The sequence below is a fragment of the Dendrobates tinctorius genome, unplaced genomic scaffold (assembly GCF_039654945.1).
Source record: "Dendrobates tinctorius isolate UK_male_01 unplaced genomic scaffold, ASM3965494v1 ptg000270l, whole genome shotgun sequence".
NCBI classification, from domain to species: domain Eukaryota; kingdom Metazoa; phylum Chordata; class Amphibia; order Anura; family Dendrobatidae; genus Dendrobates; species Dendrobates tinctorius.
In genome coordinates this window covers 7,754,099-7,766,390 of record NW_027361937.1, presented here as the reverse complement: position 1 = coordinate 7,766,390, position 12,292 = coordinate 7,754,099, and the positions used below count along the sequence as shown (strand labels likewise).

The window sequence follows — 12,292 nt, the reverse complement described above, 5'->3', positions numbered from 1 at the left end:
GTTGAAATAGGTTTGTTTTGAGAGGTGAAGGGCAGTGTTGTATGTTCGAAGCATAAACTTATAATGGATGAAATCTTCGGGTAGGTTGGATTTTCTCCACAGACGTTCGGCGCACCTGGAGCATCGCTGCAGGAAACGTGTTTGCAGGGTGTGCCAGGGTTGTCGCCGTCTGTGTTGTGGTGTTCTATGTATAGGAGGTGCAAATTCATCCAGGGAACTTTGAAGTGTTTCATTGTAATGCTTCAATGCAGAATCAGAACATGAGAGGGAGGAGATAGGGGCCAATGAAGACTGCAAGTTCTTTATAAGTTTCTGGGTGTTAATGGCCTGTATGTTTCTATAAATATGGACAGTGGGGGTGGCCTGAGCAGCCTGGCAGTTTTTGATAGAGAATGAAAGAAGGTTGTGGTCAAAGAGCGGGAGAGGGGAGTTTGCAAAATCATCCACTGCACAAAGCTGAGAGAAGACCAAGTCGAGGGAGTTTCTGTCTTCATGCATTGGAGAATTACTAAGCTGCAAAAGGCCAAACAAGGAGGTTAGAGATAAAAGGTGAGTAGCAGATGGGGAGAGGGGAAGAGCAATGGGGATGTTAAAATCGCCCATGATCAGGGTAGGGATGTCACAGGAGAGAGAATGTGGAAGCCAAGTAGCAAAATGATGCAGGAACTGATGGGCGGGGCCGGGAGGACGATATTCCACTGCCACTCGCATGGAGAAGGGGGTGTAGAGTCTGACGGCATGGACCTCAAAAGAAGGGAAGACAAGTGAGGGTACTTGAGGGATAACCTGAAAGGTACATTTTGGTGATAGGAGCAGACTAACGCCTCCACCTGCTCTATTGTCTAATCTTGGGGTATGAGAAGTGTAGTCCACCATATGAAAGAGCAGCAGCAGCAGTAGTGTCTGACTGCTGGATCCAGGTTTCAGTAAGAGCCAGAAGGTTAAGAGAATTAGAAAGGAAAATGTCATGAATGAAGGCGAGTTTGTTACACACTGAGCGAGAATTCCAAAGGGCACAATTAAGAGAGACAGATGGCATGCAGGGAATATTAATAAGATTAGACTGGTTTCTGAGTGTAGCAGTTGGGGGGTTTGACTTTCTATAACATGGGGGACCAGGGTTGGGAGCAATTAAGAGAGTTGTTCAGAAAGTAGTTGTGTAGGAAAGGAAGCTTGTTACAAACAGACCCTGGATTCCAGAGGGCACAATTAAAAGATGGAGATGAGGGAGTGCAAGTAATATTAATTAGATTATTATGGTTTTGATATGAGGTAGGGGTTGAGGTTGGGGGATGGTGGACCAGGGTTGGGGGAGATTTCCCCTGAAATCATAGTTTTTTTCTGTGATGTATTTGGGCAAGAAGGGCTGACGTTTCTCAGGAAGGTGAGGAGTGCATGAGAGCTGTACATGGGAGAGGGAAGTATAGAGGGGCTGATGTGCATGAGTCGTGATGGAGGGGGATGGGGTGGTGAATGTGGATGGCAAGGGAACACAGGAGGATAGAAATAAAGCACATGGATAAAAGAGAGAGCAAAGTGTGGGTTACCTGATTCCTGCCCTGATTAACTGCCATGTATAACTGCCGTTTTCTTGATGCTTAGCTTCTGTGATGTTTAGCTTATGGGATGCTTGCGTGCTGCACCCCACACTGCATGCTTCCCCTTAGGAACTACTACATATATAGGCCACACTACAGGGTCAGGAGAGAGGGATTTTGGGAGCTGGTTGGGTATAATTTTGCAGCTGGGGCCAGCACACCAGGGGGTGGTTAGATGATCAAAGGCACTAGACCAGGCTGTGTGGATATGCTATAGCACCTTCCACCTGATATGATCTAGAGAGGCCCCAGTCACGGATCTAAACCAGTAAGTATTACATACAGTGCAACAAATTAATTAAACCAAAGTTTTAGCAAGCACATTTAAATATGCAGCAAAATGGTAAAGCAGCAGAAGACAGACCGCAAGCAGAAGTATGGACTTGTACCATTTGGATATATTGCAGCAGAAAATAGAGGCAGCAGAGGTGGGAAGTTGTACCATTCAGGCTGCTTGCTAGCAGTGAATGGAGTAAATACATGCAGGGTGGTTCAGTTGATTACCATTTGGATGTATTGCAGCAGAAAATAGAGGCAGCAGAGGTGGGAAGTTGTACCATTCAGGCTGCTTGCTAGCAGTGAATGGAGTAAATACATGCAGGGTGGTTCAGTTGATTACCTGTGTTAAGAGAGAAGATGAATGTTAATTCCATGCCATGTATAACTGCCGTTTTCTTGATGCTTAGCTTCTGTGATGCTTTGCTTATGAGATGCTTGCGTGATGCACCCCACACTGCATGGGGCCCATTATACTGTATGGAGCAATATATGGGGCCCATTATACTGTGTGGAGCAATATATGGGGTCCATTATACTGTATGGAGCAATATATGGGGCCCATTTTACTGTATGGATCAATATATGGAGCCCATTATACTGTATGGAGCAATATATGGGGCCCATAATACTGTATGGAGGACTACACTGTCCGGTCTAAAATTATAAGTTTGCAGTCACTCTGTGTGTACTGTGTGCTGCGAGGATTCACCGTTTTTTGAGCTACTGCAGAATTTACAATAGATATCACTCATGTAATGTAAGAAATGAAATCTTTGGCATTGCAGTATACCTATATTTCTTATCTGTGCACCACAAAAACCTGGAGCTGACACTGCTGCCCACTCACCGGCAACACCAGAAGATCCTAACAGCGTGAGGTGCACATTCTGGAAGGATTCAGCAGTCCCAAGTCCCTTAGAATGACTAGAAACTTTCACCAGAAGCCCGAGCAACACTTTAAAATAAACCTGACAGTTGAGGTGTTTTTTTTTTTTTTTTTTTAAATAGGAGAAAAAATGTGCCGGCTACATGGAGACCAGTCACTGGGAGGGTCGTGCCGATTTTTTTCCCCTACTTGACTTAGCTAGATTGACAAGCGGTCTGCTGTACACAAAAAGAGAAAAAGTTTCCTTTACAATAAATTATAGCCTTGAGTGTTGGAATGTGATGGCAGAATTGGTCTGCTTAGGTATAATACACACAGCTCTTATTTTTCTTTTTTTTTTTTTTACACAGATTAAAAAAACTTGCTCAGGAAGCTGACAGGGAGGCAGGGCCGGACTGGCCATCTGGCAATTCTGGCAAATGCTAGAAGGGCCTGTCTGGTCATGGGCTGCCTTGTCTGCTACGTTGTTAATATAATCGGTGTTCTCAAGATACCCATACTATTAAGATTTGTGACAGAGCACAAAGTCGCTGACTCCGTCACTTACCCCAGCAGACCACGAGTATCATTAGAAATATTGGTCTTGTAGAAAATCTTGCTTTCATCCATTCAGGGTAATATTCGTAATATATCCCATCTGGTTCATGGGGACGGGGACAACATGGGCCTGTGTGATTTCAAATGCCAGGGCTGAATTTCAGCCCCAGTCTGAACCTCCAGGGAGGCACATTCGATTTTTCAATTTTGGGGCCTTGTTATGCAGTAGTCAGCTATTTCACAGATATGGTATATTTCAAGATGGCTTTGAGGCAACAGAGTGGTTTTGTATAGCACTGAGGTGATATGGATCTGAAAATAAAGCAAAAAATAAGAGCAGGGATTCTGGTGACATTTGCTTATTAGTTGCCATGAGTTAGGGGTGGGACATAACATTGGTACAACCTGTGCACAAGGGGCTCATGAGGTAAGGGGAGCACCTCCACCTCCAAAGCGGTGAGCAGCTTCTGTCATACGCATTATTGGACTGTAAAGAGCCCATATACTGCTCTTGCATAGTGTGCCTTCTGCCTGTGTCTAGCCCTGGCAAGAGTCCACAGTTGGCCCAGTACCACAATGAAGTGTTACGTATTATGGGGCAGACAAACATATTAGTAGGAAAGTAGCATCCATGAAGGAAATGATGCAAGAAACAACTCCAGAACTGGCACACTGTAGAATAGACTAAAGTACATTGTGCATAAACTATTAAGAAGCACATCAATTATAGAGGGTGTCTAAAAGCAATGTACGTTTCTAACTGAGCTTTAATGAAGCTGCCCTACATTAATTAGATAAGCTCTGTGATCTATCAAGGTCCATAATATAGACCTCATATCTACTTCTAATGAACCTGAAGAAGAATCAAATGGCATATGGAACATCGGGTTTACTGTCTACTTGTGTCATACGTTTATAGGATCTGCTTAAAATTTTCGAGGCTCTAGTTTTTTAAAAGTCTAAAAAAACCCTCTGCTAACCACCCGAGAGAGTTCAGTTATGACCAGTGATGCCATCTGTCAATTTTTAGAAGCACACCACCTTCCCTTGTAAGCTAGGAAGCTGGAATTCAGAAGAGTGGTGTGCTCCTGAAGATAAAGCGTTGAGACAACCCCTTTAACCGCTGTGTTTAGGTAATTATGGCCTAAAAATACTTTTGGTATTAAGGGGTTTAGGAACTGCAAAAAATTGGAGTATGTTTATACAACTCTGTAGTAAATGAGGGTGAAATTTGGCTAATGGGAAGGAAAAACATTGCTGGGTCATAATTGGTAGTTTATGTGTGGACTGAACAAGGCCTCTCGCCCTTTAAGGAGCCTTCTGCCATCTATTAAACTGGAAGTACGGTATGTTCCTCAGCTAATGAGATTTATAGCTAATAATTGTCAATTGTTAGACCTAAGGGGGCGCTATGTGAAGAGATACCAAGGGCCCTTAGACTGTTTTGCGCAGGGAGCCCAGCTGTCTGCGTCCATCTCTGGAGAAAATAAGAGTATACATCTGTGAACACAGCAGTTTTACACGCAGCATAATGCAGAGTTATGCTTCCTCTATTTAACTGCCAGCCTCTAAAACCTCCTTATCTGGCTGAAGACTTCCCATTACGACACAAGTTGAGATCAGAAACCACTGATCAGGTTTCTGTATTTTCCTTAGGCTACACATTCCTCAGAAGACAGGACATTCCTTTGGATTATTCTTCATAGTACATCAGCAGTTTAGTGGTGCTGTCACAGGAGGGTTACATGGTCATCACTGGTGCCACTAGCGTTGGGCACCTCAGGGGAGTTCTGTGGGAACCCCCAAGGAAGGCTCTAATCCTCAGCACCATGCTTCAGCTGTGTAGCAGAGAAACCACAGATGTCAAGAGAGCAGGTTAGTTCTCATTTGTCCTGATAATTAGGATACTGGAATTCATGACAGATACACATTTGACTTGGATGCACACTAGGGATATATTAACCCTCTTCCAAGTTATGGCATAATTATGTAATGTTGGCCTGCTCCACCAGTGCTTACAGGGCACCAGGCCGTCTGCATTTCTTTTTTCTGAATCCTTTTCTTTTTTTTATCTATTCTTCTACTATTGACCTAACATTTTTAATTAGCTCATAATCTGTCCTGTGGGACATTTGCAGCAAAAATATATTTTTTATTTATCACCCAAGGCTATATATAGACATTGTTGGTAGGGCATCCCGCCCCCCCCCCCCCCCCCCGGTGCTACGAAAAAAGGGGGTTTCCATCAATAACAAATGACACTAAGAGTACAGGTAAATAAAATAGGGCACTTTTAATACTAAAGACAGGAAGAGAGGCTAGGACCGCCCCGATGGGTACATCTTGTCGTGATGGTATGACTTTTTTGCTCTTTTGATCAAAATATGGTTAACAAAGTGCCCTATTATTTACATGTGAATATCTGCCCACAAACCTACATATCGATCTGATCAGCTCTTCCTGCTATATAATATTCAACAGGTGGGTTTGGAAGCCTTTTATCTAATGTATATGGGGGGCCTTAAAGGGGTTGTCCGAGATAACATTTGTTTTAATCCTAAATATCTGCCTGTTTAATGTAATAATCAAATCTCTTTTCTAATAGACTGTAATTAAAAAGTCTCTAATGTTCCCTCACTGTTACCTGCTTTATTTTATTTTTTATTACCTACTTCCTGTTTGATGACGCTTTGTTTGAGAACCCCCTAGTGTGCATGCTGGGATACTCAAATAAGACGTCATCAGGTGGCCCAAGACTTCGGTCACTGGTGCAGCCTCTGCCCTTACCTGAAGCGAAATGTCATCTGTGATGTCCATTTCAGGAGCTAGGCTAGTCCCTGCTCTACTGAGCATGTGTCAGTTGTCAATTCCGACTTCAGCCCAGTTCCAGAGCCAGCCCCCCTCTGGATCACACTTTCAACTGTATCAGCATCGTGGATGCCGATACAGTTCAAAGCCACGATTGAGGATGGAAGCTGTCCGCTCCCTCCTCCATCATTCTCCCTCGTCTGAGATCTGACATCTTAGTGTAGCGGGTGTGATAATGTCACTACATGCTACCCACTGTGCGGAGATGTGCGGTGCTTCAGACCATATCTTCAGGAAATCTGGAGCAGCAGAGGGCCTAGGGGTTGCCCTGCATTATACCATATGGAGATACATTATACTTTATAAGTGCAATGCACTTATAAAGTGCATTAGACTATATGGAGGGCAACAGAGGCATATTATACTATATGGAGTATTATGGGGAATATTATACTATATGAAGTGCAATGGGAAAGTAGGGTTCTCACACTGTGTGTGGAGGGTATTGTGGAGGAATAGACTGTGGGAATATTATAGAGTGTTTGGGGGCACTTTTGTTGACATTCTACTTTATTGTGGCAACGAGAGGGGAATCTTGGTGTTTCAATAGTAGGAAAATTACTTTTGCAAGAACTGCAAAGTTGTGACATATGCGCCTCTGTGACATCACCAAATAAATAAAAAAAAAATATATATTATATATATATAATATATTTTTAGGAGGCCCAATTAGAACTGCTATGGGGCCCCATGATATCTATGTACGCACCCTTGTGGGACCCATATCTAGCTAACATTTATTGGAAATCCTCTCAATAATCCAGAGATGACCCATACTCCTTTTACCTTTTGCCAAAAGATACCTGGTAATTGTGACCTTGTAAATATGACTTAAGTTTATAAATGGTCTGAAGTGAATATATGCTTTTTCAAGCTATAGATTGCACTTTTTTGTAATACGCTTTTTTCCATTGCTCAGGGGAAGACACCATGCAAAAACAGTGTCTGGACCCTTTGCAGTCCAATAGCTCTTCCTAATGCACAGCTTTATGTGTCTGTGACAGAAGCTACTTTGGAGGTGTAACTGGCCCCCTTACCTCTTAAGCTCCTGCGACTTTGCGACTGCAAAAGTTGTACCAATGGCATGTCCGCCCGTACCCACACCTCTCTGTATGCTGCTAATGCAAAGGTTGCACCAATGGCATGTCCGCCCGTACCCACACCAGTCTGTATGGTGCTAATGCAAAGGTTGCACTAATTGCATGTCCGCCTGTACCCACACCTCTCTGTATGCTGCTAATGCAAAGGTTGCACCAATGGCATGTCCGCCTGTACCCACACCTCTCTGTATGCTGTTACTGCAAAGGTTGCACCAATGGCATGTCCGCCTGTACCTACACCTCTCTGTATGCTGCTAATGCAAAGGTTTCACCAATGGCATGTCTGCCTGTACCCACACCTCTCTGTATGCTGTTACTGCAAGGGTTGCACCAATGGCATGTCCGCCTGTACCCACACCTCTCTGTATGCTGCTAATGCAAAGGTTTCACCAATGGCATGTCTGCCTGTACCCACACCTCTCTGTATGCTGTTACTGCAAGGTTTGCACCAATGGCATGTCCGCCTGTACCCACACCTCTCTGTATGCTGCTAATGCAAAGGTTTCACCAATGGCATGTCTGCCTGTACCCACACCTCTCTGTATGCTGTTACTGCAAGGGTTGCACCAATGGCATGTCCGCCTGTACCCACACCTCTCTGTATGCTGCTAATGCAAAGGTTTCACCAATGGCATGTCCGCCTGTACCCACACCTCTCTGTATGCTGTTACTGCAAAGGTTGCACCAATGGCATGTCCGCCTGTACCCACACCTCTCTGTATGCTGTTACTGCAAGGGTTGCACCAATGGCATGTCCGCCTGTACCCACGCCTCTCTGTATGCTGCTAATGCAAAGGTTTCACCAATGGCATGTCCGCCTGTACCCACACCTCTCTGTATGCTGTTACTGCAAAGGTTGCACAAATGGCATGTCCGCCTGTACCCACACCTCTCTGTATGCTGTTACTGCAAAGGTTGCACCAATGGCATGTCCGCCTGTACCCACACCTGTCTGTATGCTGTTACTGCAAAGGTTGCACCAATGGCATGTCCGCCCGTACCCACACTTCTCTGTATGCTGCTAGTGCAAAGGTTGCACCAATGGCATGTCCACCTGTACCCACACCTCTGTGTGCTGTTACTTTTACAGTATTTATAATATTGAGAGGGTTGGCTGTTGTCCACTAGGAATCAGGTGCGTTTTGCAGGAAGATAGACCAGCCTAAATTTGGAGAGCTTAGCTGTCGAAATAAAACGCTGTTTACTTTTGTGAATCTTTTCATTTAGTGACCGCGGTTGGGACGACGTCCATACAACCCACACACAGCTGCTATTTAAAGAGACCTGTGGCTTCTAGACTTGTGCAGAGGTGTAAAGAAGACATTTTATTTTGAGGACTGGAATTTACATTTCCTTGTAAATTGGAATGAAAACATTGAACTGAAGTCATCTGGCAATGCATCTCAGGAATGTGCGCCCTATATCATGGGCCCCGTGCTAGCAGTTGAATTGTCTAGAGGTTACTATAGAGGAATCTAATTTTATCGCTTGGCTTTAGCTTAAGAATTTCTCAAGGGAATATATAAATAGCATGGGTATAACTCGCATGCCTTGACTCTAACATTCTCCATTAGCTGTGATTTGTTCAGATGCAGAAATCTGTTGCAAAATCTGTGTGTGCAATTCTAAAGGGGTTGTCTCATTAAGGAAACTCTTGTCCATAAGCCCTATTGGAGCTTACAGGCGTTGTTGGGGAAATATTTCCCACTTTTTCCACTCGATCTTTTTCTATGCGCCACAATAGACAGGCCGATCGTAAATTAACCACTTCTGCTCTGATGACCATGGAGATGTTGAGCTTCAAAATGCCAAATGCAGTGGTGTCTGGCAGCAGTTTCCTTCCATCCAGGGGTGTACCTATAATAAGTGAAGGGGTTACAGTCGCACCCATGTCCTGGACGTATGGAGGCCAAAAAGGTCTTTGGCCCAATTGAGAAGGTAAATAATTTAAGACCATGATAGTTGGGGGGGGTCCTGTTGAAACTTGAGGGCCCAATGCAAAATCTTTGTTACTCCACGGCTTCCATCTCCCCCATTGAAAACCACATGAATGCTCAACCAAAGCATGGGAAAATGGCTCTTAGCCAAATGAGCATTCAGCCAACAGCTATGGACTGTTTATAACCACATGTTTCATACTGATGATTAAAGGGAGAGTGGCATGTAAAAGGAACACGCTGCCTTTACTTCCGGCATCCTTGTCTTACTCTAAAATACTGCAGGGTTGTAGAGGAATCGTAGGTTATAAAGCATCGGGCATAACGGTCACCTCGACTGTTCCTTGTCGCATCGCTTGATTGCCCTCTGCATACACAGAAATATAATAAAATAAAGACATTAGAAATGAGCAAGCCCATCTATGTTTGATGCTCCTGTGAGCAGTATAAATATAACGCCTCCCCTTAACCCCTTCACTACCAAGGGTGGTTTGCACGTTAACTACCGGGCCAATTTTTACAATTCTGACCACTGTACCTTTATGAGGTCATAACTCTGGAACGCTTCTATGGATCCCGGTTATTCTGACATTGTTTTCTCGTGACATATTGTACTTCATGTTAGTGGTAAAATTGCATTCAAATAACTTGCGGTTATTTGTGAAAAAAACGGAAATTTGGCGAAAATTTTGAAAATTTCGCAATTTTCCAAATTTGAATTTTTATGCCCTTAAATCACAGCGATACGGCACACAAAAAACTTAATACATAACATTTCCCACATGTTTACTTTACATCAGCACAGTTTTGGAACCAAAATTTTTTTTTGTTAGGAAGTTATAAGGGTTAAAAATTGACCAGCGATTTCTCATTTTTGCAACACCATTTTATTTTTAGGGACCACTTCACATTTGAAGCCACTTTGAGGGGTCTATATGATAGAAAATACCCAAAAGTGACACCATTCTAAAAACTGCACCCCTTAAGGTGCTTAAAACCACATTCAAGAAGTTTATTAACCCTTTAGGTGCGTCACAGGAATTTTTTGAATATTAAAAAAAAAATGAACATTTAACTTTTTTTCACAAAAAAAATACTTCAGGTTCAATTTTCTTTATTTTACCAAGGGTAACAGGAGAAATTGGACTGCAAGACTTATTGTGCAATTTGTCCTGAGTACGCTGATACCTGATATGTGGGGGGGAACCACTGTTTCGGCGCATGGCAGAGCTCAGAATGGAAGGAGCGCCGTTTGACTTTTTCAATGCAAAATTGGCTGGAATTCAGATCGGACGCCATGTCACGTTTGGCGAGCCCCTGATGTACCTAAACAGTGGAAACCCCCCCAAGTGACCCCATTTTGGAAACTAGACCCCCCAAGGAACTTATCTAGATATGTGGTGAGAACTTTGAACCCACAAGGGCTTCACAGAAGTTTATAACGTACAGCGGTACAATTAAAAAATCATATTTTTTCCACAAAAATGATCTTTTCACCCCCAATTTTTAATTTTCCAAGGGTAACAGGACCCTAAAAGTTATTGTGCAATTTGTCCTGAGTACGCTGATACCCCATATGTGGGTGTAAATGACTATTTGGGCGCATAGCAGAGCTCGGAAGGGAAGCAGCGCCATTTGACGTTTTTGGCTAGAATTGAGATCGGACACCATGTCGCGATTGGAAAACCCCTGATGTACCAAAACAGTGGAAACCCCCCAACAAATGACACCATTTTGGAATCTAGACCCCCAAGGAACTTATCTAGATGTGTGGTGAGAACTTTGAACCCCCAAGGGCTTCACAGAAGTTTATAACGTACAGCAGTACAATTAAAAAATCATATTTTTTCCACAAAAATGATCTTTTCACCCTCAATTCTTATTTTTCCAAAAGTAACAGGACCCTAAAAGATATTGTGCAATTTATCCTGAGTACGCTAATACACCACATGTGGGGGTAAACCACTATTTGGGCGTATGGCAGAGCTCGGAAGGGAAGCAGCGCCATTTGACTTTTTGGCTGGAATTGAGATCGGACACCATGTCGCGTTAGGAAAGCCCCTGATGTACCAAAACAGTAGAAACCCCCCACAAATGACACCATTTTGGAAACTAGACCCCCCAAGGAACTTATCTAGATGTGTGGTGAGCACTTTGAACCCCCCAGTGCTTCACTGAAGTTTATAACGTCCGGGCGTGAAAATAAAAAAATCGTATTTTTTCCACAAACATGATCTTTTAGTCCCCATTTTTTTATTTTCCCAAGGGTAACAGGAGAAATTGGACCCCAAAAGTTGTTGTCCAATTTGTCCTGAGTACGCTGATACCTCATATGTGGGAGAAAACTACTGTATGGGCACACGTCGGGGCTCGGAAGGGAAGTAGTGACGTTTTGGAATGCAGACTTTGATGGAATGGTCTGCGGGTGTCATGTTGCGTTTGGAGAGCCCCTGATGTACCTAAATAGTGGAAACCCCCCACAAGTGACCCCATTTTGGAAACTAGACCCCCTAATGAACTTATCTAGATGTGTGGTGAGCACTTTGAACCCCCCAGTGCTTCACAGAAGTTTATAACGACCGGGCGTGAAAATAAAAATATCGTATTTTTTCAACAAACATCATCTTTTAGTCCCCATTTTTTTATTTTCCCAAGGGTAACAGGAGAAATTGGACCCCAAAAGTTGTTGTCCAATTTGTCCTGAGTACGCTGATACCTCATATGTGGGAGAAAACTACTGTATGGGCACACGTCGGGGCTCGGAAGGGAAGTAGTGACGTTTTGGAATGCAGACTTTGATGGAATGGTCTGCGGGTGTCATGTTGCGTTTGGAGAGCCCCTGATGTACCTAAACAGTGGAAACCCCCCACAAGTGACCCCATTTTGGAAACTAGACCCCCTAATGAACTTATCTAGATGTGTGGTGAGCACTTTGAACCCCCCAGTGCTTCATAGAAGTTTATAACGACCGGGCGTGAAAATAAAAATATCGTATTTTTTCAACAAACATCATCTTTTAGTCCCCATTTTTTTTATTTTCCCAAGGGTAACAGGAGAAATTGGACCCCAAAAGTTGTTGTCCAATTT

General features: G+C 43.5%; 1 protein-coding gene and 1 long non-coding RNA gene across 3 annotated transcripts in view; one reads left to right on the top strand and one right to left on the bottom strand.

Annotated features, from left to right (window-relative positions):
• LOC141069641 (CMP-N-acetylneuraminate-beta-galactosamide-alpha-2,3-sialyltransferase 2-like) overlaps positions 1 to 12,292 on the top strand; it is a 130,955-nt gene that overhangs the window by 63,066 nt on the left and 55,597 nt on the right. Inside the window, exon 1 of one of the 2 annotated variants that reach the window (XM_073559378.1) lies at positions 4,927 to 5,175. The exons of the other annotated variant lie outside the window; for it this stretch is intronic. The gene's annotated coding sequence lies outside the window, so the exon portion shown is untranslated. Of the gene's footprint in view, positions 1 to 4,926; positions 5,176 to 12,292 lie in introns of those variants that run through there. 2 annotated transcript variants of the gene reach the window in all.
• LOC141069642 (uncharacterized) overlaps positions 1 to 12,292 on the bottom strand; it is a 140,067-nt gene that overhangs the window by 108,023 nt on the left and 19,752 nt on the right. The window lies entirely within an intron of this gene.